At 43.3% G+C, this 23,681-nt stretch overlaps 1 long non-coding RNA gene across 2 annotated transcripts in view; it reads left to right on the forward strand.

Annotated features, from left to right (window-relative positions):
* Positions 1 to 23,681, forward strand: part of LOC143667269 (uncharacterized) — a 71,747-nt gene that overhangs the window by 41,625 nt on the left and 6,441 nt on the right. Inside the window, exons 2-3 of one of the 2 annotated variants that reach the window (XR_013167971.1) lie at positions 2,767 to 2,848; positions 15,516 to 15,766. This is a non-coding gene — a long non-coding RNA (uncharacterized LOC143667269). Of the gene's footprint in view, positions 1 to 2,766; positions 2,849 to 15,515; positions 15,767 to 23,681 lie in introns of those variants that run through there. The other variant, XR_013167973.1, reaches the window with a different exon arrangement.

Genomic DNA, 23,681 nt, shown 5'->3' on the forward strand with positions numbered 1-23,681 from the left:
TAAGAAAATGACCAGATAGAGGGAGCAACAGCTCTTATAATCACAAAGTCACACAATAAGGGCTTTTACAATCATTTCAGATTTCAGGGCAGTTGAATTATATACCAGAAAGCAAGAAGGGATATTTATATAATGACTAAGTGACCAAAATCATCCCTTAAATTCTAATTTCTCATTTATAATTCCTCTTTCTCATTTGATAATTATCTCTCAATCTTGGGGGATAGCTGGCTGACAACTCTTGTAACTGCTTCAAGGCTGAAAAGTGGCAATGTTATTAAGGGGCAGAGGGATGAAACAATGAAACTGGTTGTTGTTTTTGGTGCGTCTGGTAATTCTGGGCTTCAGAACTTCTCTGGCATTTAAACAATCTGGAGGTTTTAAGTCTCTGAAAAATGAATTTAAATAAAATTTCATAGAGCCCAGGATATCTTTCAGGGTTTCCAGGGATTCTGTTGGTTGGGTTTGTTCATACTGTGGCAGTTTGCAATATCTGGCTGAAATTTGCATAAGAATAACCTCCAGAATGACCTCTTGACTTGATCTGAAATATCTTAGCCATTGAAACTCTATTTCTTTCCCCCTTTTTGGTCAATTAGCCATAATGCCAGGGCTAGGCTTAATTGTGGGACTGATGTCTCATGATGCCAGGGCCAGTTATGAACCATCAGTCCTTTGAATGTCACACTACCAGGAAATCGGATCTTTGAATATGTTCTTAGTTAAGATGAAGCCAAACTGGTTTAGGGTACACCCTTAATCTAATATGACTCCTGTCCTTATAAGGAGAGGAAATTTGGACGTGGTAAAAGAGAGAGAATGAGAGATTTGGCCATGTGACAGAGGCAGAGGTTGAGCGATGCCTCTGCAAGCCAAGGGATGCCATGGATGGTTGGCCACCCACCAGAAGCCAGAGAGGCATTGAAGATGCTCCCTTTTAAGAGGAAGCACAGCCTTATCAACACTTGTTTTCTGACTTCTGGTCTCCAGAACTGTAAGACATTAGACTTTCTGTTGTTTAAGCCAGTCAGTCTGTGGTGCCTTGCTTTTAGCCACCTTGGCACTTAAGATGCTTTTTAACAGCCTGGCTGGAACTTCCCTGGACTGCATGAAAGTCTAAGATTCTTCCACTCAACCTTCCTTCCCTCTCTCCTTCACTTGGGGTCAGAACTGCATCTATCCTTGTATTTCCCTTGAGGCCACTCGAGACAACTCAGTTCCCTCTCTCATTCCCAGGCATCCCACTGTGCCTGCATTTCCTCTCACAGAGAGAGAATAAAATCCCTACATGTTTAATCCCATCTCAGCATCTGCTTCTTGGAGGACCTGACTTGGTCTGACTAGGGGTGAGTAAGAACTTAGCCCCTGCCTCCAGGAGCCTGCACTATTCCTCATGGTGGAGAGCAGTTCTAGAGGCAGGATGGGAAAAGCAGCAGAGGGTACTCTACTCAGGAGTCATGGGTGATAGCAGCCTGCCCTGCAGGACGAGGGAAGTAGGACCGGGGTGTGATGGTGGCATGGTGAATATTAAACACTATCGTTCTGACCTCTTGAGCAGCAAGGTTAAAAGTTGGGAGCCGAGCAGCAGTAGGTTCAGGGCTTATAGTCAAATGGCCTGGGCTTCGGTGGAGGCGCAGGGTCCAAACCTACCCAGATGGGTCAGAGTCATTTAATGTTGCCTCTGGGCTGCTGACACGGCCCCGTGCAGTGCTCATCAAATGACAGCTTACACCCCGCTAGGACCAGGGACACACCCCACCCCCACCTCAGGCCTGAGCAGTACTGACTCGTTAGAAAGCTCCTCTTGATATGATGCCCAAGTTGATTCTCCTTTGGCCCTTGTCCTGCCTCTTGGGGCCACCCAAGACCACTCTGCTCCCTTTCCCACCCCTTCTTCATCTGAAGCCTCAATTTTTCTTTGTATTAATTATTTTCAGTTCAGCCTCATCCTAAAAGGATGCTGTTTACCACGAGACACAAAGAGTCTCCAGGCAGGATTCTGTGTGCGGTGACACGGCACACCTCTCCCCTCTACCTGGTTGTGGGCAGAATCACCCAAACACGAAATTATTGTAAATAATGTTTAAAAACTGGAAACAAGCATAATGTCTATCGACAAGTGATATAATGATAATTATGGACCATTTGCCCAAAGGAATACTCTGAAGAGGTAAACACAAATGAATGAGAGCTACATGCAATAACATAGAACAAGATGATTGGAAAAAGCAAACTGTACAAGATTACACAGTGTGATGCCTTTTTATCAAGTCCAAAAGCAAGCAAAAACAATAAAGAGGCAAAACAAGATAGATTATTGTCATATACATACATTTGAAGGGAAATCATTAAAAGTAGAGTAACGGTATAATGAGCAGTAATTTCAGTGGTCATGGGGGGTGGAGGGTAAGGAAGGAAGGGGGATGAGCTTGGAAAGGCTCACCCAGATGAGTGCCATGGAACAAATATGTTCTAACTCTCAGTGTTGGTGATTGTTGATGAGTATTTATTTTTTATTGTATTTCTTAATTTCTATATACAGTGCATACATCTTTTGTATGCATCATATACTGCCTCCTAATATTATTTATTTAGAAAAGGAAATGTGGAGGAGCCCAGGAGAAATGCTCAGATTTATTAAATGAGGAAGATCTAATTTACAGCTCCCTGCAACCCTAGAGAATAAAACGTTGTAGTATATGGATGTTCTCCCCTGGTGCTTTTATACATTCTTGATACTGGTTCAATCTTTCATTCTTTCAACAGCCATCTCATGCCAGGGATTTGGAGATTAAGAAGAAATGGCCCTCACTCTAGAAGAACTCAGGGTTGGAAGAGGAGTGTAAAGGTAAAAAAATAGTATGCCCAAGTTGATTCTCCTTTGGTCCTTGTCCTGCCTTTTGGGGTGACCCAAGACCACTCTGCTCCCTTTCCCACACCTTCTTCATCTGCAGCTTCAATTTTTCTTTGTATTAATTATTTTCAGTTCAGCCTCATCCTAAAAGGGTGCTGTTTACCACGAGACCCAGGAATGCCAAGTTGAGGGGGAAGATGTGGAATCAGGTCCTGGCTCTTCTGGGCTTCGGATGGGGGCCCCAAGGATGTGCTTTCAAGGAGGCCATGGCTGATAGGAAAGGAACTGGTTGCATCTGTGGCATAAATGTCCTTTCTCTGGGCAAGCTTCCCTAATTGCACCCCATTAGTGTCATTGCACGGTGACCCCTCCGTGTCATGTGACTGCAGTATGATTTCCTGCCTCTTAGCCAGTGTCCTCTTCCTGTGCTCCTCTGATCCCCAGTGCTCTGCACAGGACTTGCATGTTGACATGTGTTGATTGTCAGGGGCCATCGGAGTGTCCTGACATTTGCCCTGTTGCATTTTTGAGCAGGCTTGGTCACTGTGCGGTGCACACTGCTAACACTGCGGGATGATGCAGGCAAGTGCAAGACCCACCTCCAGCCCTCCAGGAGGACTGGGCTTGGTCGTGCCTCTTACTGCCCAGAAGTTGCTCTCCCCAAACACTTAGGCATTTTGAAAACATCTCTGGCAAATAAAGACATTATATTTTTCCTGTGAATCATTCATAGGATGACTAATAAAGTGGTATTACATTTCTTTCATCCTAAAACCACCTCCTTCTCACTTGCCTTTCAGTGAGCTATGCCTCCCAGGATTTGGTGGTTCCCTCGTCCCCTGGCACTGAGTGTCTTATTCACATTGCTGGCCCTCCCTGCCAGAATGGATGCTTGCAGAGGGCAGACCCAGTCTCTTTTATTTCCACGTTGCCAGGACCCAGCACAAAGAAGTCACTGAATTAAGTGTTGTTGAATAGCAGAAGGGGGGGGCAACCATTTCTGGATTTTGATCCTCTATCCATCCTCTCAAGCTTTGCCCTTCTAAACTGCAGAGCCCCAGTGGTCCTCTCTGAGCTGCTTGCGTTTGCTGGACCCCGTAGTTTCTGAAGGAGGCCTAAGAGCCCTGTTCTGCAATCAGGGTGTGTGCGTGTGTACGTGCATGTATGTGCAGATGCATGAACATGCAATCCGGTTAGGCTGGTTACACAGCATCGCGCTGAAAACCCCACAGCGCCAGCCTGGCCTTATTACGAGTTCAAAATAACAACCCCTTGCACTCTTTCTAAAGTGCTTTATAGCTTACCAAGTGCTTCTGTGGCCGCACGGTCAGGTTAAAATTAAAACTTCCAACAACCTTGGGAGGTGGGTACTAACCACCCCCTCCTCCCATTTTACACATGAAGATCAGAGAAAATAAAAATTGATTTGGTCAAACTCAAACCAAACCAGGTCTCCCAGTCCCACATTCAGAGACTCTCTGGCACCCAGCAGCAGCCTGTATAATCCAGGCTGGTGTGCAGAGAGGAAGCTGAATGGCCCTCATGCCCTGGCTTGTGGCTAAAGCACCGTTCTGGACAGGAGCTCGGTTCTAGGCATCAGCTGGAGTGGAGATTGCAACCTCACAGTAAAAAGCAGGGCCTTGTGTCTTACCAACTCAGCACCTGCAGCCCCTCTGAGCCTATACAAGTCCAGCTCTGTGCTAGGCTGATTGCCATCCACGTTTTCTCAGCCATGTGTCCTACCTCCAGGAACTCACAGAGGATACACTTGATCCAGCCTGGACTGGAAGTGAGGGTGGAGGGTGGAGAGGGCTTCTTGGTGAATTAAAGCCTGAGCTGTGTCTTCCAGGATGAGTAGGCAAAAGTCAGGGAAGGAGCGTGATGGCACGGAGGCAAGCCTGAGAGGTAGAGAGGAGAGGCAGGGAGAAGGGCCTCAAGCTGGAGGAAACAGCTTGAGCAAAGACATACACTTCAGGTCTTAGCATCTCATCTTTATGATATTTTGTACACCTGACTGCCACCTATACAATATTTACATAGTATTTTTAAACGGACTGTTTTTTGAAATTTAAATGCATTTGCTTAAAAAAGGAAAGATATTAATTTTCTAGGGATGCTGTAACAAATGATCACAAACTGGGCAGCTTAAAGCATGAACATTTATTTCTTCTCCCACAAATCTGGAAGCTAGAAGTCTGATATTGAGGTGTTGGCAGGGCCATACTCCATTGGAAGGCTCTGGAAGATTGCAGCTGTGTCTGTCTGCGTCTGTGACTTGACTTCTTCTTATAAGGATGTCAGTAATATTGAATTAGAGCCCAATCCTAATCATCTTAACTAATTACATCTGTAAAGCGCATGTTTCCAAATAAGGTCACAGTCATAGATAAAAGGAGTTAGTAACTGAACATATCTTTTCAGGGACACAGTTCAACCCACAATGGGAAACATAATAAAAATAATAATAACAGAACACTGTGTCATAGGTGTTGGGAATTGAATCATGTCCCCCATAAAAGGCATGTTCAGGTCCCAACTTCTGGCCTGTGTGCAAGAACCCATTTATATTGAACCTCGGAAGTTGGTACTAAAGTGTGCTGAAACTGAAGGAGGGCTGTCATTAATCTTATATGGCTGAAATCCTGATAAGCAAAAGAAATTGAACTCAGAAGGATAAGCCGGGGGAGCAGAAATTGGAAGTTAAGGAACCCGGAAGAGAAAGGGGGAAACGCTGCTATGTGCATTGCCATGTGATGGAAAAACCAAGGAGCTGCAAAGATTGACCACCAGCCAGAAGGTACAGATCCTGGGAGGAAGCAAGCCTTCTACCCTCTGAAACCTTGAGCCAATAAATTCCCATTACTTAAGCCAAACAGTTGTATATTTGCTGTAGAAGCTGGGAAGCTAAAACAAGGGGGTTGGTTGCTAGATTCTTTTTTCCTCATACATGTTAAAGTAAATACCTAAGTATCTGATTGAAAAAGTCATCATTTTATTTCTCTAAGATTATCTGGTATTTCAAGACAGAATGGGTGTCCCGTTGGAAAATAGCAAACCAAGGCATGGCTATGAGAAAGAATGTGAGCTGCGGGAGAGCCGTAGGAAGAGCATGAGTGAAGCAAAGGGTTTTGATGTGAGATGGACAAGTGAGCAGGGCTTGAACTTGAAAGGGCTTTTATGCCTGGCTAAGGAGCTGGACTGAATCCTCTTGGAGTTGAGAATGAGGAGCCATGAAAGGTTGTGTTAGGGGCAACTCAAAAGGCAGGGGAAATCCAGAACCTCTTTCTTGTGGCTCAGAGTATCCTTTGAAGGTTTTATTTTAAAAGCTTACTGTAAGCTTCAATTATCAGGAACTCTTGAGGATACAGCTTTCTAACAGAGAATGAGTCTTAGAGTCAGAAAATTATTTCTTGGACATGTGAAGACTCTGGAGAAGTCACCTAACCTCTTGTACCCTCAGGTGTTCTGTCTGTAAACGATGCATGCAAGGATGCCTGGGGCAGAACCTGGAAGGGACAAGCCACAAGCCACCCTACTCTTTCCATCTAAGACAGGCTTTCTCAGCCTCAGCACTCTTGACGTTTGGGGGCTGGGTGATTCTGTGCTATGGGAGACTGTCTTGTGCAATGTAGGATGTTTCATGGCATCCTTTGTCTCTACCCTCTGGGTGCTAGTAGCATCTCCTAAGTTGTGATAACCAAAAATCCCCTGGAGAGGGAGGATGTCATCCAGACTTGTCTTTAGAGAGGTGGAGTGTGTGACAAATCCTGGTGGTTCAGCAGTAGTGGCTGAAGCTGGGGCAGAAAGCTTCCCGCAGATGAGTCCATGCTTCCCAACCTCGGAAACCCAGATGGGAAAGGTGGAGCTTGTGTGATTAGCTTTGTCTCCAAAAAGGTGACTGATTGATGCCCTCTGCAAGGTCCCCATGGAAGGACCCCCCAAGGAGGGTCACATGATCCCAAGACTCAAGCCCTAATGCTCCCCTGCTTGAAACGTGTCCTACTTGGGAAGGCAACCAGCAGAAAGAAGAGATCCCTGTTTGGAGCTCAAATGAAATATGGGAATAATCAGAATGACTACCTAATATGGCAGGGGAATCACACACACTTTCCAGATCCAAGAACCTGGCCAACCTGTTCTCTGACTCATAAAGAGAACTATAGTAATAGCATCCCGTGAGCATCTACGGTGCACCATTGCACCCACTCACCTAATCCTTGCAGCAATCCATTATTCCCATGTGGTCCACGAGGAAACTGAAGCTCCATGGGACTGGAGGAATTGCCTCAAGTTGCATAGCTATTAAATAGAATTCACCAAGTGGAAAGTGTAGACAGCAGCCTTTAGCCAGAGACTGTCTGATTCCAAATCCTTTGTTATCCTTCTTGTGTGGGGCTACATCTTAAGATCTCCTTCCTGGAGTGCTTGTGAGAAAGAAAGGCAGCTGACAAAGTGGGAAGGTTTATGATTTTTTTTTATGGTTAATTAAAAATTTTTGTATCAGGGAAGTTGTAGGTTTACCAAAAAAAACATGGATAAAATGCATGTAAGAGTTCTTACATAACATCTTATTACTAACAACTTGTATTAGTGTGGTACATTTGTTGTGGCAGGAAAGACATTTTTATAATTGCATTGGGATTTTCTAATGGTCTGCAAGGCCAGCCTGGGAAGCTGCCTAGACACAATGGAATCTAGGGTCATCGGCCTGTGCTTTCTGAAACCTGCCAGGCGTGAGGGGGCTGGCTTCTGCCCTGCTGGCCAGCTAATCAGCAAGTCAGCATGCTTCTCTGTGAACAAACAGATCCCCTCATCACCATCCCCACTGCAGGGTCGGAGGCCTTGGAAAGTCCCTCCACTAGCTCTTTCCCGCTGCAGAGTCACATAGCACTCACATTTCAGCCTGTACTTTAGAATTTGAAGAGAGGGCATGATTTCTGTAGTGCCCTCTCTTTCTCCAAGGATGAAATGTCAGTAAACCTTGTCCTTTTCTTGGTTAAAATAATAATAATAAAAATTGTACTGTTAGCTATAGTCCACCACTTTCTTTAGAGATCAATGTTTGTTTTGTATAATCCTCTGAGTGTTTTTAAAACTTTTATTCTGGTAACATATATACCATCTGAAATTTCCCCTTATAACCACAATCAAATATATGTTTCACTGCTATTAATTGCATTCACAATGTGGTGCTGACCATTACCACTACCCATTACCAAAACCTGTCCATCATCCCAAATAAAAACTCTGTACAATTTAAACATGAACTCCCCATTCCCTGTACTCACTCTGGCCCCTGGGAACCCACATCTTAGTTTCTGACTCTATGAATTTGCTCATTCTAATTATGTCATATCAGCGAGAGCATATAATATTTGTCTTTTTGTGTCTGGCTTATTTCACTCAAAAAGATGTCTTCAAGTTTCACCCACATGGTCATATGTATTAGAACTTCATTCTTTTCTGTGGTTGAATAATAATATTCTATTGTCTGTATATAGCGTATTTTGTTCATCCGTTCTTCACTTGATGGACATTTGGGTTGATTCCATCTTTTGGCAATTGTGAATAATGCCACCGTGAACATTGGTGTACAAATATTTGTTCCAGTCCCTGCTTTTAATTCTTTTGGGTATATACCTTGTAATGGGATTGCCAAGTCACATGGTATACTTAACTTTCTGAGGAACCACCAAACTGCTTTCCACAGCTGCTGTGCTATTTTACGTTCCCACCAACAATAAGTGTTCTCATTTCTCCACATCCTCTCCAACACTTATTTTCCATTTTTAAAATAGTAGTCATTCTAGTGGGTGTGAAATGTTTTGTGGTTTTGATTTGCATTCCCCTAATGGCTAATAATGTTGAACATATTTTCGTGTGCTTTCTGGCCATTTGTATATCTTTTTTGGAGAAATGTCTCTCCAAGTCTTTTGCCCATTGTTTAATTGGGTTGTTTTTCTGTTGTGGAGCTGTTGGATTTCTTTATATATTCTGGATATTGAACCCTTACCAGATATGTGGTTTCCAAATATTTTCTCCCACTGAGTAGGTTGTTTTTTACTGTCATGATAAAGTCCTTTGGTGTACAAAGTTTTTAATTGCATTTCTCTCTTGTAATCATCATATAGTTAGGTTGTGCTTTTTTATCCATTCAGTCTCTGCCTTTTGATTGAAGATTTTAATTCACTTAAAGTCATTACTGATAATGCTAGACTTTCTTCAGCCATTTTTCTATTTATTCTATATGAGTTTTATAAATTTTTTACCCTCAATTTTTCCATTAATATCTACTTTCATATTTATTTGATTTCATTTCTTTATGTATTTTTCATATATTTTCTTTGTGTTACCATGGGATTAAAATTTAACTTTCTAAATATACAATAATCATTTTTTATTTGGTACTGACTTGACTTTAGTAGTGTACATATACAGGGTACCTATACCTGTCCACCACTTCACTTATTTTACTGTACTTGTTATAAATTAAATCTTTGTGATTTGTATTTCCAAAATCATAGATCTAGCATACTATTTATGCATTTGCATTTTAGCAACTCTGAGAAGTAAGAAGTGGAGTTACTTACTAAAAAATACAGTACCATAGTACAGCATTTATTATTACAAAAATGTTTACCTTTACCAGAAGTTCTTTATTTCTTTATGCTGCTTCGATTCACTGTTTAGTGTCTCTTCCTCTAAGTGTGAAGAATTCCCTTTAGCATTGCTTGTAGGGCATGTGTATTGGTAATGAAATCCCTCAACTTTTGTTTATCTGGGAATGTTTTAATTACTCCCTCATTTTTTAAAACTATTTTAATTGTAAAAACTTAAACAAACATACAAACATTCCATATATAGTTTACAATCAATGGCTCACAATATCATCACATAGTTGTGTATTCATCATGATCATTTTTTTTTAACATTTGCCTCACCCCAGTGAAAGAAATAAAAAAGAAAGAAAAAACTCACACATATCATACCCTTTACCCCTCCCTCTCATTGACCACTAGCATTTCAATCTACTCAATTTATTTTAATCTTTGTTCCTCCTATTATTTGTTTATTTTTTATCCATTTTTTTTAACTCATCTCTCCATATCCTAGATAAAAGAAGCATCAGACACAAGGTTTTCACAATCACACAGTCACACTGGAAAAGCTATATTATTATACAATCATCTTCAAGAATCAAGGCTACTGGGACACAGCTCCAGTTTCAGGTACTTCCCTCCAGCCACTCCAATACACCGTAAACTAAAAAGGGGATATCATTATAATGCATAAGAATAACCTCCAGGATAACCTCTCAACTCTGTTTGAAGTCTCTCAGTCACTGATACTTTATTTTGTCTCATTTCTCTCTTTTCACTTTTGGTTGAGAAGGTTTTCTCAAACCCTTGATGCCAGGTCCTGGTTCATCCCAGCATTTCTGTCCCATGTTGCCAGGGAGATTTATACCCCCGGGAGTCATGTCTCATAGAGGAGGGAGGACAGTGAGTTCATTTGCTGTGTCAGCTTAGTGAGAGAGAGGCCTTCTCGTCTTCATGGTTTCTAATGAGAAATCAGAACTTAATCTAATTGGGACTCCCTGGTACATAAAATGTTGCTTTTATCTTGCAGTTTTCTGAACTCTCTATGCCTTTTGCATGTGACAATTTGACCACTATATGTCTGAGTATATTTTCTTCAAGTTTATCCTGTTTGGTGTTGGGATTCTTGGATGTGCATATTTATGTCTTTTGTCAAGTTTTGGAAGTTTTCTGCTATTATTTATTTGGATATTCCTTCTGCTCCTTTCTCTCCTTCTTCTCTTTCTGAGACTCCTATAAGGCATGCATTAGTTGCTTGATGGTGTCCCACAGACCCCTAAGATTATTTTTTGCTTTTTCTAAAACTTCTTTCCTTCTGCTCCTTAGCTTGACTTACTTCAAGTGTTTTGTCTTCAAGTTCACTGATTCTTTCTTCTGCCAGCTCCAATTTGCTGTTGAAACATTCCTGGGAAATTTTCATTTCAGTTATTGTGGTCTTCAACTTAAATAGTTCTGTTTAGTTTTTTTTTTTTAATTTCTATCTTGTTATTGAGATTCTCATATTGTTCATTCATTTTCCCTCTGATACCCTTTAGTTCTTTCTCTGTATTTTCCTTAATTTCCTTGAGCATACTAAGGATTATCTCTTTAAAGTTTTTGTCTGGTATGTCCACATTGGTTTTCTTCATCAATGGTTTCTGAATTTTTGCTTTGTTCCTTTGGATGGGCCATCATTTCCTGTTTCTTTGTTTGTCTTGGCAGTGTTTTGTTGCACAATGTACATTTCAATATTTTAAAACATTAACTCTGGGATTTAGTCCCTGACCTGTCTATTTCTTGAGCTTATATTCAACTAGTGATATGATAGATTTTTCTTTGCGTGCCAGGAACTAACAAACCACCCTCCAAAAAAGAAACCAAAAACCATTGCAAAACAATAAACAGACAAACAAACAAAAAACACCATTCACAGTCTTTGCAAATAGGCCTTGTATTGGTTAGTGGTCTCCTTCAGAATTCAGCCCTCCTTTCAAGACAGCCAGGCCAAGGTGAATGCAAAGTGCTGAGTTCTCCCCGTCTTTTCTGAGCCTGTGTCTTGTTCTAGGCTTTTGCTTGCTAATGGCTGTTGGAGTTTCCCTCCTTATGGGAATTTGAAGGCCCCTTTCTCTCTCCTGACTTCTCCTGCACAGGACTTAAATCAGGTAAGCCTTTGCCCCAAGCCGCCCAACTCAATTGTTTCTTACACAGCTTTCCCTGTCCGAAGCTCTTTTTGCCTGGAAGGCAAATTCTGGGAGGGGTGATGAGCCAGAGAGAAATGTCCTAGGTCAGTCTTTCGCAGCTGAGTGGCTGCCAGGGATGCACAAAGAGAATGCTGGCCAGCTCCACACTGCCCTGGGGATAGGGTGAGGGAGGGGATAGCAAGGGTTCCAGGAGTCTCTCTTACGCCTCTTTGAAGCTGTGTCTTGATTTGGTACTTGCCCAGTGAATGTAGCCCTTTAACTGCTTTCTATCATTCTGAAGAGAGGTACCGTCTTTAAGGCTCTTCTCCTGTTTTGTCTGTGTTGGCAAAGTGGTGGGTTGGAACAGTGGTCACCTTCATAGCCAGAGCCCCAGGGATCTGAAGCAGCTGGACAAAGGTAGGGATCACCCCTGGCTCTTGGGGCACTAGTCTTTATATCCCACCCTGGCATCAGAAAGCTGCACAAGGACGGAATGAGGACTTCACCGCTGCCTGCTGCAAGGCTAGAGGATGGACGAAGGTAGACACTGCATGGATAGTGAAATTGACCACAATTTAGCAGCCTCTTCCTCCTGGCTTTCCTTGGAGGCTGCACAGTGTTCTATTAGACTCTGGAGTTTTAAAATAGTCAATTCAGACAGTTCCTCTGCCAGCTTAATAGTTGGTTTGATGGAGGGGCTGATTCCTGGAGCTTCCTACTCTGGCATCTTCCCACAACCCTCCAAGCGTGACGATTCTGAAGTACCACAGTAACTGGCTCCTTAACTGTCACATTGGGAGCAGAGCCTAAAGCACATGCACATAAAACTGCAACATTTTACCTCTAATTTTTTTAACGTTTTATTATGAAATAAAGGTCAGACCTCGGAAACCACATAAATGTAGAGCTTAGTGAATTATTATAAGGCATGCATCCTTTTAACCAAGAAACAGAATTTTATCAGCCATCTCAGAAGCCTTCCATGTGCTCCATCTCAATCACGGCCTTATCCCTTCCTCCAAAATTAACCATGACATCTATAATCCAATTAGGTGTGTTTAAACATCATGATAATTTCCCATTAAAAAAAAAAGAGATATGTTTTTTAAGCTATTTTAACCTATGAGTTTTCCCTCTACCCTTTTTCTCTTCATACAATTTATCTATTGAAGAAGCCCAGGCCAGCTGTCTTATGAAGTTTCCACAATCTGGATTTTGCTGGTTGCATATTCCTGGTGCAGCTCAACATGTTCCACTGTCTCTGTTTTCCCTGAAAAGTGGGAGCTGGACCTAAAGGCTTGAGCCAACACAGATGTGATCATTTTGGCAAGACAAGATTTATTCATTCGTTTCAGGAAGGGGGCACTAGTGCAAAATGGTGATATTCTAATTACAGTATTTTGTTTTCATATATCACTTGGAAAATATTATAAGAACATGATTTCTTTCATCTATTATTTGGCTGCCCAGCAGTGTGGTTCACCAATTACATCTGATTCTAAGAGAGAAGAAGGTGCCTCCTTATACAAGAGATTGGCTTCTCTTAATCTGTCCACATATTTTTTCCATTGTTTTCCCACTTGACTCTCTTTTGTGTCTTCAATTTCCATCAACCCACTACATAGAACCTCCCATTGTTTCTATGTTCTTAATCTCTCCCATCTCACATTCACACTCCAAGTCCAGACCTTGGACTACTGCCCTGTTTCTCACCTGCATTTCAGAGCCATGCTTTGGGAACATATTCTTTATATCCACTTGCTCCATTTATTTATTTCCACTCTTTTCTGGATGCACTGATGTTTGGCTTCCATCCCCACCCTCCAAAGATCCTGCCCCATCCAAGTCCACAGTAGTCTCCATCAAACTAAACTCATGCAAGATGAGTCTGGCATAGGGAAGCCCTCCCCATTAAGGGAGAGGGGCACTGGCAGGTTATTTTGGACAGGGTCACACATCATGAATGGCCTCAAATTTATGCTTCTGACATCTCCAAATGAGGGCCTGGGTACTATGGTTGCATTAGATGTGTTTGAGTGCTCATGGCATCAAGTGGTTGAATATAATATGATAGTCCCCCCTGTACCCTCCCACACACCCATTTTGATACATCTTCACTTTTTTAATAAACCAGGAGTCACAAAAACGGAGGTGACCCCACCCAGCTTCATTTGGTCTCCAAGAAGCCTCCCATTTGGGAGTTGGGATGGAATGACACTGGGTTACAGTGAAGAGTGGCATGGCCTAAGGGGAAGACCCCAATCCCAGACCCATAAGTCCCTTCCCCTCTGCAGCTTCCTGGGCTGCCCAATTTACCTCTCACCTGATGGGGTTACTGTGAAAATCCAAACTACAGTGAACTCACATAAAAACTTCATAAAGCCATCTGGAAAAGCCACTCAAGACACATCCCAGCATTTTCTTAAATGAAATCAGAATAGAATAAAACAGAAATTTTTAGGGCAGGCCACAGTGGCTCAGCAGGCAGAGTTCTCACTTGCCATGCCAGAGACCCGGGTTCGATTCCCAGTGCCTGCCAATGCCAAAAAACCCAGAAATTTTTAGAGGGAAATTTTCTGTAGTAAGGGGAAAAATATTGCTTTGTGGAATTTGTTGCAGTTACGTATACACACGAATGAGTATGCATTTGTATATGCATGTACTGGTTGTGATGTAAAATGTATTTTTTACTAATGGTCACGATTTTCGAAAGTTTGCAAGACTCTAAATTATAGGTGCCCTTAAATATCTCATCCTTGAGAAAGGGTATTGTTATCCTATGTACAAATGAACAAAATCAGACTCAAAGAAGAAAACTGGTCTGGGATATAAATGACTGCTTTATCTCTGAGGTCTTGGAAATCTCAAACTTCCTATGGATATGGAGCTCCTGGGGGCACCTTTTCAATGCTGATTCCCGGTTCCTCTGCAGAGATTCTGATAGAGGAAGGGTCAAGCACCTTCCTGTGCAGAAGAGATTGCTGCTTTCGAGTCATTGTCATCACTGTGTTACCTCCTGTTTTCTGAAATAAGACTGTTACCTGTGTTCTGCCTGCTCCTCTGAAGAGGGGGTGCTAGATCCTGGAGGTGTACTTTGTATGCAAAATAACAATGAGATTGGATCCTGGAGGTGAACAACACAGTGATTTAGGTGAGGGCGTGAAGAATGAGCCGGGAACTTGGAGTTGGCCAGGCCTGAGCTCAGGTTCAGCTCTTTGGAAGCCCAGCCACGGGGCTTTGGGCAGTGACACTTATCTTTCTGACCCGCAGCTCTGTTATGCACAAAAATAGAGAGCAATAATAGTCTCAGCCTCTGAGTGCTGCTGAGATGGTCAATGGGTAACAGCAGCAAACAATTCCCACCCTTTGACAATGCACCAGACATGTGCTAAATACTTTCAAAGGGTCACTCAGCAACGCTGTTCAGTATGTACATCCTGAGTATTATCCCCACTTTACAGGCAGGAAACCATGGTAGAGGCAGGTTAAATATTTTGCTCCCGATTACACCTGGAAGTGATAGAGCCACAATAGGAACCCAGAAGCTGTCTGCCTTGCCAGGCCACAGTCGACCACACTCTTCATGGTGTCTTCCCACCTCTGCATCTCGAATGCTTTGCACAAAGCCTGACACATGGAAAAGACTGGAGAAATGTTTTTTACTGCTAGTAGAATTGCAGATTCCCTTCCAGGTGCCTACTGTGTTCCAGTCAGCAGCTTCTTGGCAGGTGAGGAAACAGGCTCAGAGGAGGTAAGTAATTTGTCCATAAGAACATGGTTTGAAGCCTCTTTATTTGCTTTTGTTTTGAAGGTTTGTTCTTACAAGATGTGGATTATTCTGTTTAAAAACCTCTGGGAAAGGGACCCAAAGGGACATAACCCTATGTCTCTTACACTGCCTAGAAACCAGCTCTACCCTCACTTCAGCTGCGTGGTCCAAAGTGGTCTGAGCCAAACAGGATTAAGACGGCCCATCCATCACTGGTCGGGGGAAGTCTGAACTCCTAGAAAAGGGGAACTTGGAATCAATCATTCAGTCAGCACTTGTTTGCATCAACTGAAAACACCTAGCGAATTTGCTGGAAACCTCTTTGGTGACCAAGCAATAGAAGAGGTAGCGATATAACAACTTTGGGGAAGATAAGATGTAAAAAGGTGAATGCGGTTGTAAATGCCAGCATGTCTCTTTCCCTGTGTTTATATAGTTTTGAAACACGCACTAGTAAAACATCTGTGGGTTTCCTTTTTGACTTCTGATACAGTCTGTGGAGTCATGCTGAAAGCTCCCAGAGCCTGTTCTGTGGCTAAATTGAACTCCAGTTTAATTCTTTGGTAATGATAACATTATTTTACAGCTGTTTCTCCAACCCCATACATGGTTTATATGCAAGGACTGGTCTCTCTCTCAACTAGGTATGTATTGTCCCCTAGAAACTGTGAACTCCCACAGGGGAGGACCATGTTGGTACATGGTTGGGGGAGGAGAGGACAGAATAGCAAAGGGTTTGGAGGCACGTGTCTCTAGGCACAAAGCCACATTCTCCCATGTATTAGTTGGGTAACCTTGAGCCAGACATTTAATGTATGAGTGCCTAGATGTTAATCAACCCTACCTCGTAACCATTATTAGCTGATACAGAAGATATTGCACAGAAGTCTATTGTGTTATTGACTTGAATAGGATTTTGCATCCTCCTCAGACCTCAATATTACAGAGTGGAATATTTTCTTGGGAATGTTTTCCCCAGAATCTCATCTCTTTGCTTTAAAGCACTCTCATGTTAACTAAGAAAGGATTAACAAGAGGGTTTGAGGTGGCTTGTACCTTTTTAGGTGTTTATTTTAAATTTTTCTTTGGAAATTATTTTATTTCAAACACACAAAAAGTTGCAAAAGTAAAAGCAGTATAAGTCACCCCTACCCTATACCCAGACTCACCTGTTAAGATTTTATTCTGTTTGAGGGTAAGTTACATACATCATGGCCTCTTACTCCTAAATATTTCACTGTTTATTTCCTAAGGATCAGGATATTCAACTTCATTCACCTTCAGTTATCAGCTTCAAAAATTTGCATTGATACAGGACTTTTGTTTCCACTACCATCCATATTCCAAGTTGGTCAGTGGATTTAACGGGTAAGTTTTAACTATATGGTGTCTCAAGGTGCCGGATTTGGCCCTTGAAATTCTCAGCTCACAGCCATGGTGATCAAACTGGATTCCGATTCCTTTCTGCTTTCAGGGCAAGTGAATGGAGTAAGATAGGAGAAAAATGGAAAACTTATGACAAGGTCCTCCAAGTTGTCTCAAAGAACATGCTCAAGTGTTCTTAGAGATCTAGACCAGGTCTTTTCAATGATGGGGGTGAGGGATGGGGGAGTGAGGGGTGGTAAGACCTAAGGTTAGGGGTTTGCCTTCCACCCTACAGTCACAAGGCCAGTGAGTGGACAGGCAAGAATGAGAAGCCATGGTGGGTTTGTCAAGAATCAGAGGCCCAAGAGCTTCCTCCAACACCCTCTTCTTAGAAATGCCATTCTCAGTACTATTCAGGAACCTAACCTCAGCTTTCACTCCCTCTCCCAACACCCAGAGAATTGATACAGTTAATAATGATGATGAACCTAGCCAGGATTTATTGAACAATTCTTGTAAGGCATACACAGTTAAAACACTTTACATGCATTATCCCACTTTATTCTTATTAACAACCTTACTTGTAACAAGCCCTGTTATCATCCCCATTTTACAGGTGATGAAACAAAGGCTTAGCTGAGCTAAGTAATCTAATCAAGTTCCCACAGCTTAGAGTGGGATCTGTCACCACCTTAGCCTAGGCTTCCCAGTCTCTGATCTCTTTAACCATGGTGCCATTGGGAAGCGAGGCTCAGGTAGGGCTGCTCACCTGTGCTTCAAAACTCATCTTCATGACATGTGCAGAGATACTTCCCATTGGCTGTTTCCTTTCACCTCTCAAACTGTCAAGTTTAATGAGGATAGACGTAAGGTTCAAAGCTGCTCAGCGAATTCCCCCAAATCCATGTCTATTCTGTGACTGAGCCAAGATTCGCACCAGGCCTGCCATGTTTTTATTCTGCTACCCAAGTCAGTAGATGGTAGGTGATCAGGTATAAGCGCTAAATTAGGGATTGCAGGATGCCTGGTGTTTGATAAAGAAAAACTCTGTTACCTCGACAACTCTGGTAAGCCACCTGCTCACTCAAACACCCACTTTCTAAACAGCAGAAGAGGTCAACAGTTACTACCGCTTCCGAGTCCTAAAATTTTTAAGTCACTTCACAACTTATAGATCATCTGTTAATTTAACAGTTGCCACTATCAGCAATGCTCAGCATCTGGGGGCTACCATTGGAAGAAACTGCCTCTAGGTGTGGACTGGGGTGAAGTACAGAAGCAGGAGAGCTTGAATTGGTTATATTGGGAACCTGCTGAGTCACCTGAATTTCTCCTACATTGATTTCTTCATTCATTCATTCCTACCACAGACATTTATTAAGCATCTATTACATGCCAGGCACTGTTCTAGATGTGGATACTTCAGTGAACCAAGGTAAACTAAGTCCCCTTTTAAGTTTTAGGCTGCAAAATGCCAAACATGCACAGTGGCAAAAAGCAAATGGAAGCAAAAGGGGTGGTTTCATTGATTTTTCCATCCTTTTTCTTTCTCCGTCCCTGACATTTAAGAGCTGGAGGATAGAGAAGAAACTGAATCACAGTGACTGGTATAAGTCTGCCAGCAGAATAACAGATTCCCAGGTGTCCTTATTTAAAATTCCCAGGGTGATTCTGATACAAACCTGAGGTTGAAAGCTGTTACCCTGCCTAAGCCTCAGTCTCCTAAATTCTAGACTAGAGATAAAACCTCCATCCAGGATCTTCTGCAAGAATTAAATGATAAAAGACCCCCAAGTTAGGTTTATCTGTTAATGTTTTTCTCTGAGAATACTTTCAAATCTGTGATTTAAAATATAATAGGTAGGAAGAGGCCTTCTCTTTATATGTATATATGTGTTTGCTGTAACTTGTTTGTCCTCAAGAAATTGAGATAGTGGATGTAGTTTTTTTCTAAATAACATCAATCCTCTTCGGAGGAAGTGAAGGAAGGTGCCTCGGGATAAACAAATAGAGACTGGAAGTCAGTTTTGTCTTCCAATGAAACTGTGGAGATCTGAAACAGTATGGCCAGGGAGCATTATGACACAAAGAAAATCTTAAATTTTCAACAGCCCGGCACTTACCAGTTTGAGACGTGGAATCAGCTGCCCTGCTCCTGGGGATGACAAGCCTTCTGCCCCCCCCCCCCCCCACAGTAACTTATTTTTGCTTCCTGTGAGTCAGAGAACAAAGGCATCTTCTCCAAGCCACCGTGGAACCTTTAAACCAATGGCCCCATAATGAATAGTTTGCGTAAAGTAACAGCTGTCACATACCTTGTCATAATGTGTGAAAGCTCTCTAATTTGTGCAGTGCCCTGTATTAATCAAGTTCAAGTTTCATCATTTCTAAGGAATCTCAAAGAACGTTCCCTCGATAGTCACTGAAAAGGCCCACGTCATAGCCTGGGCAACCGGAATATTTGTCTGACAGCAAGAGAGGAGGCAGGACTCCGGAGGCAAGTCTGTGTCATGGAAATGAGCACTGGTTCCTCAGTCAATCCACCTTTCTGAGGTTCATCTGGGAAATGGGCTATACTGAGGGGCAAGTGGAAATAATGCACATGGCGGCACACTCTGCAGCTAAGGGCCCCATATAAATATTGGACACTTCTCTCTTCCCATTTGGAGTTTCTCATGTGAGAGGGCTAGAGGATCCACTGAGAGGGGTCCCTGAAGTGTAGCTGGCATCATATCACACAGTCACGGAATGTATCATATTTGCATCGCTGGCAGAAAATATTGTTATGAAATGTTCATAGATTCAGGATGACTTTTAAAGAAGAGTTCATTCCTACCTCCTCCCCACTCACCAAAGGTACATTGGCCATCAAAAACAAACGGAAAGAATAAGAAATTACCATGTGACATTTTATACCAGTAAACTTTAAAAAACTTAATTAAAAAAAAAGTAGTGTAGTAACATACATAACACAAATTTGTCACCTTCCCCATTTCCAAGTGCACATTGCAATGACATTAATAACATTTATATTATCATGCTAGGGTCATCAGTCACCACTATTCCCAAAACTTTATTATCACCCTAAAGGGAATCTCTGGACCCAGTTAGGAATCATCTTATTTTCTCCCCCTCCCCCTCCCAGGCCCTGGTAACCTCTAATCTACTTTCTATCTCCATGAATTTGCTTATTCTAGAAATTTCATGTAAGTGGAATCATACAAGATTTGTCCTTTGTTTCCGGCTTATTTCACTTAGCATAATGTTTTCAAGGCGATGTTTCATGTTGTAGCATGAGTCAGAAACTTCATTCCTTTTTATGGTTGAATAATATTCCACTCTAAGGTTATATGACATTTTTTTTTTATCCATTCATCAACTTGGGTTGTTTCCACCTTTTGGTTACTGTGAATAATGCTGCTGTGCACATTGGTGTAGAGTTTTGGTCCCTGCTTTAAATTATTTGGGATATATGTCTAGAAGTAGAATTGCTGGGTTTTATGATAATTCAATGTTTAATTTTTTTGAGAAACTGCCAAACAGTTTTCCATGTGGTTGTGCCATTGAACATTCCCATCAGCAATGCATGAGGGTTCCAATTTCTCTACATGCTAGTCAAAATTATTTTCCTTTTTTTTTTTTTTTGATAATAGCCACCCTGAAGGGTGGGAAGTGGTATATCATTGTGGTTTTATTTGCATTTCCCTAATGACTAATGGGGTTGAGTATCTTTTCATGTGCTTATTGGCCATTTGTATATCTTCTTTGGAGAACTGTCTATTGAAGTCCTTTCCCAGGTTTTTAATTGGCTTGTGTGTCTTTTTGCTGTTGAGTATCCCAGTAAACTTTTGAAATAAGTGTCACAGAACAGGTTAAAGGCAATACTTTAAGGCCTGAAAAATCCATCACTGCAAATAAGTAACCTTTAGAAAGAAGGCGGGAGCAGCAAATCACAGGAGATGATACTAAACGAAGCTAAGGACAGGGAAAACATGCAAAAGGAAGCTTTCCCAGGTATAGAACCCAGCAAAGAGGGAAACTCAGCTCAATCCAACAGATTTCATTGGGCACCTGCTTTATGCTTGGAATATTTATTAACAAATTAATATATTTCCTCAATACCTCACACTGGTCTACCCCAGAAAGCATCCATGCTGCAGTCATTCATGCATATTAGAGAAGATGTAGGTCTACAATAATATCATTTTTAAAGATAAAGTAACTGAGGTTCAGAGAGTCTACAAGATAAAGAAAACCAGGAATGGGTAGGACGGCCCTTGAAAGGCACTTCCTAAGACTGCACATTCCAAAACCCTTCCATTACTCCCTGGGTCAGTAGTGCCTGCCAGCTATTATTTCTAACCCTACTAATTTCCAAAACGGACCTGAGGCATCTATCGAGAGGGTGCCAAGGGTAGATGAGGTAGAAGATCCCCAGCACAGGCTCCTGCAGCCCAAGCTGCCTTGTCGCAGACCGGGCTACAAGAGGCACCTAGAGCCCAGGAGCTGCTGGGGGTGGGCCAGGCTTGCCCTGAGCACCTACCATGTGTCAGGAGCTGTGCATTTATTATCTTGCAGTCAGAAGTATTATTCCTAGCTTGCACTGAGGATGTTGGGTTCCAAGAGGGGACACCTGAGTCCGCAGTCATAGGTGGAGTCAGTGGCACAGCAAGGCTGGATTGTTGATCTGTTTTCTGAGGCTCTGGCTCCCATCTCCCAGGAAAAGCAAAAACCTGCTGTTCTCTTTCCGGAAAATCTACCCTGCTATAGAAGAACAAAGACAAGTGTGACCTCTCTTCTGAGTGTAGCCACCTCATCATCACCATCATCATCCCTGCTTTTGGTGGAGCACTGCCTATTTTGCATGCTCTGAATTACTACAATAACCTTCAGCGGGATAGTTTTCACATACACTAAAGGGAGACCTACAATTCCAGAATTTCTTTCGTAAAACCTCGCCGAAGCAGGAAGCCAGCAAGTTCACAGAGCCTTGGTGAAAATCCACTTGGACTTGACTTTAAATTTCCTAGCACTGGTTCAGCCTCAGCAGAGAGGACGAGGAGGGGCGCTCGCGTCCTACCCGAGAGCGGACGTGCGGCTCCAGCGGCAGCGGTCCGGAGAGGTCCTGTGCGGAGCGGCCCGGCGGGGGGCACTGCAGACCGCGCGCCGCGCTGCACCCGCCTCCAGCTCCGGGCGCGGAAGGGCTGCCGCGTCCGTCCTACCCGGCAATCCTCTCCCCTTCCCCTCCGCACTTCCCCCTTCCCCCAGCTTTGCGCCCGCTCGGGCGTCGCTTTCCTCCTCGCCGGCGGGGACATCCCCTCGTTGTCCGGGCGCGGGACGACGGTCTGCTCTATCTGTGGGTGCGCCCCGCGCCTCGCCCTGCGCGCGCTCACACTTACACCTCCACCGGGTCACGAAAGGGCTCCAAAGCCTCCCGGGGTGCGGATGGGGGTAGGGGTGGGGGTGGGGGTGTCGCACAACTGGGCCCGGCCGGGGATCTCGGGATTTAGACGCGTCGATGGGGTGGAGGAGGGAAAACCCAGCCCGACAACCATGACTCGGAAGAATCCCTACCCGAATTTGCATGTCGAGCCCCTTCTTTCTCGTCCCCACCCACCCGGCGCTTTCAGTTGTCTCTGTGTCTGCACCGCGCCGCCCACCCACTCACCGAATCCTGACTTTGAACTCAAAAGAGGCCTGGGGTGTCCTGGGCCCGGCTACAGCCCGCGGGCGCTCTGGTCCGCGCCGGAGCCGCCCCCACCCGCCAGCGCTGTCCCGGGGGAGCGGACCCCAGGCCGCAGCAACCGAGGCGAGGTCACGCGTTCTAAAGTTACACTCAGACGAGGCGAGTGTTATTCACTGACCTTGACCCCTCCCCGCAGTCACCTGGGACACGGGCATTTCAGGTGGGCAGTTTAACGAGGTGATAACGAAGTGAAAATGGCCTGGGAGTCCCTTGAATTTGAAGCCCGATTGAGCTGTTGCTGCTTTTTTAGAAAGGGGATTTATGAATAGATGACTCGAAGAGTTCTGTTATCCCTGAATGTTAATTGCTCATAATTACCTTGTTAAAACTCTCCCAGACCCCCTCCGAGTTCTAAGAAAACAGGGAAAGAATGTTTCTGAGATTTATAACTGGAAGGGAAACACATTACTTTTTGCATTGGGTTATACATTAGCATATTTGTTGTATTGAATTTTCCGCTTTTGCTTTTTAATATCTTTCCAATTTCCAGCTAGTCTCTGGAAATTTTAAAAAGGAGAGGTGGGAGGATTGGTGATGTATATGCCACAGATGGAGATGGAAAAGCTGCCCAGAACATGCTGACATTTTTAAAAAGTTAACATCCCCTCATACTTTAAAACTATGATATTAGGAACAGAGTATAATGGCAAAAGTTACTCGCAGAACATCTGTTCCTTCCAATGGGAGGATTTCTTTCCTGCCAAGAATTTATGAATTTTATATAGGAGCTTGGTTCTGTTTGGAAGATGAAGGAAGCAAGCCAAAGCAGCCCCTCAGCTGCACAGAATTCAGGGACAGTTTGCTCCTGACTTAGAAGGCTCTTGAAGCTGCTCAAGAGGCAAAAGTCACATTTGGGGCTAACTGACGGTAAACGACAACAACCAAACCTCTCAAACTGCCACCTGCGGTTTCAATTGACTCCACAGGTCAAGGTCATTCCTGCGTCTGTCCTAGGAGAGAGTTTATTGCAGGGATAAAACCTAACCAACTCATATCAGTTCATTTCAATTGTTCCTTTCATTTTCACATTGGCAGGATTATGCAGTCATTGGTCCTTCCCCCAAATTCCTATCAATCCCTTCCTCTCCTATCAATAACTCTGGGCAGTTTCTCAGCTGTGTCTGATGACTGTAAGGGTTATCTTACCAAAACCACCTCGGGGTGGGAGGGGTGGGGGGGTTAGAGGAGT

Source organism: Tamandua tetradactyla, chromosome 2, assembly GCF_023851605.1.
Source record: "Tamandua tetradactyla isolate mTamTet1 chromosome 2, mTamTet1.pri, whole genome shotgun sequence".
NCBI lineage: Eukaryota > Metazoa > Chordata > Mammalia > Pilosa > Myrmecophagidae > Tamandua > Tamandua tetradactyla.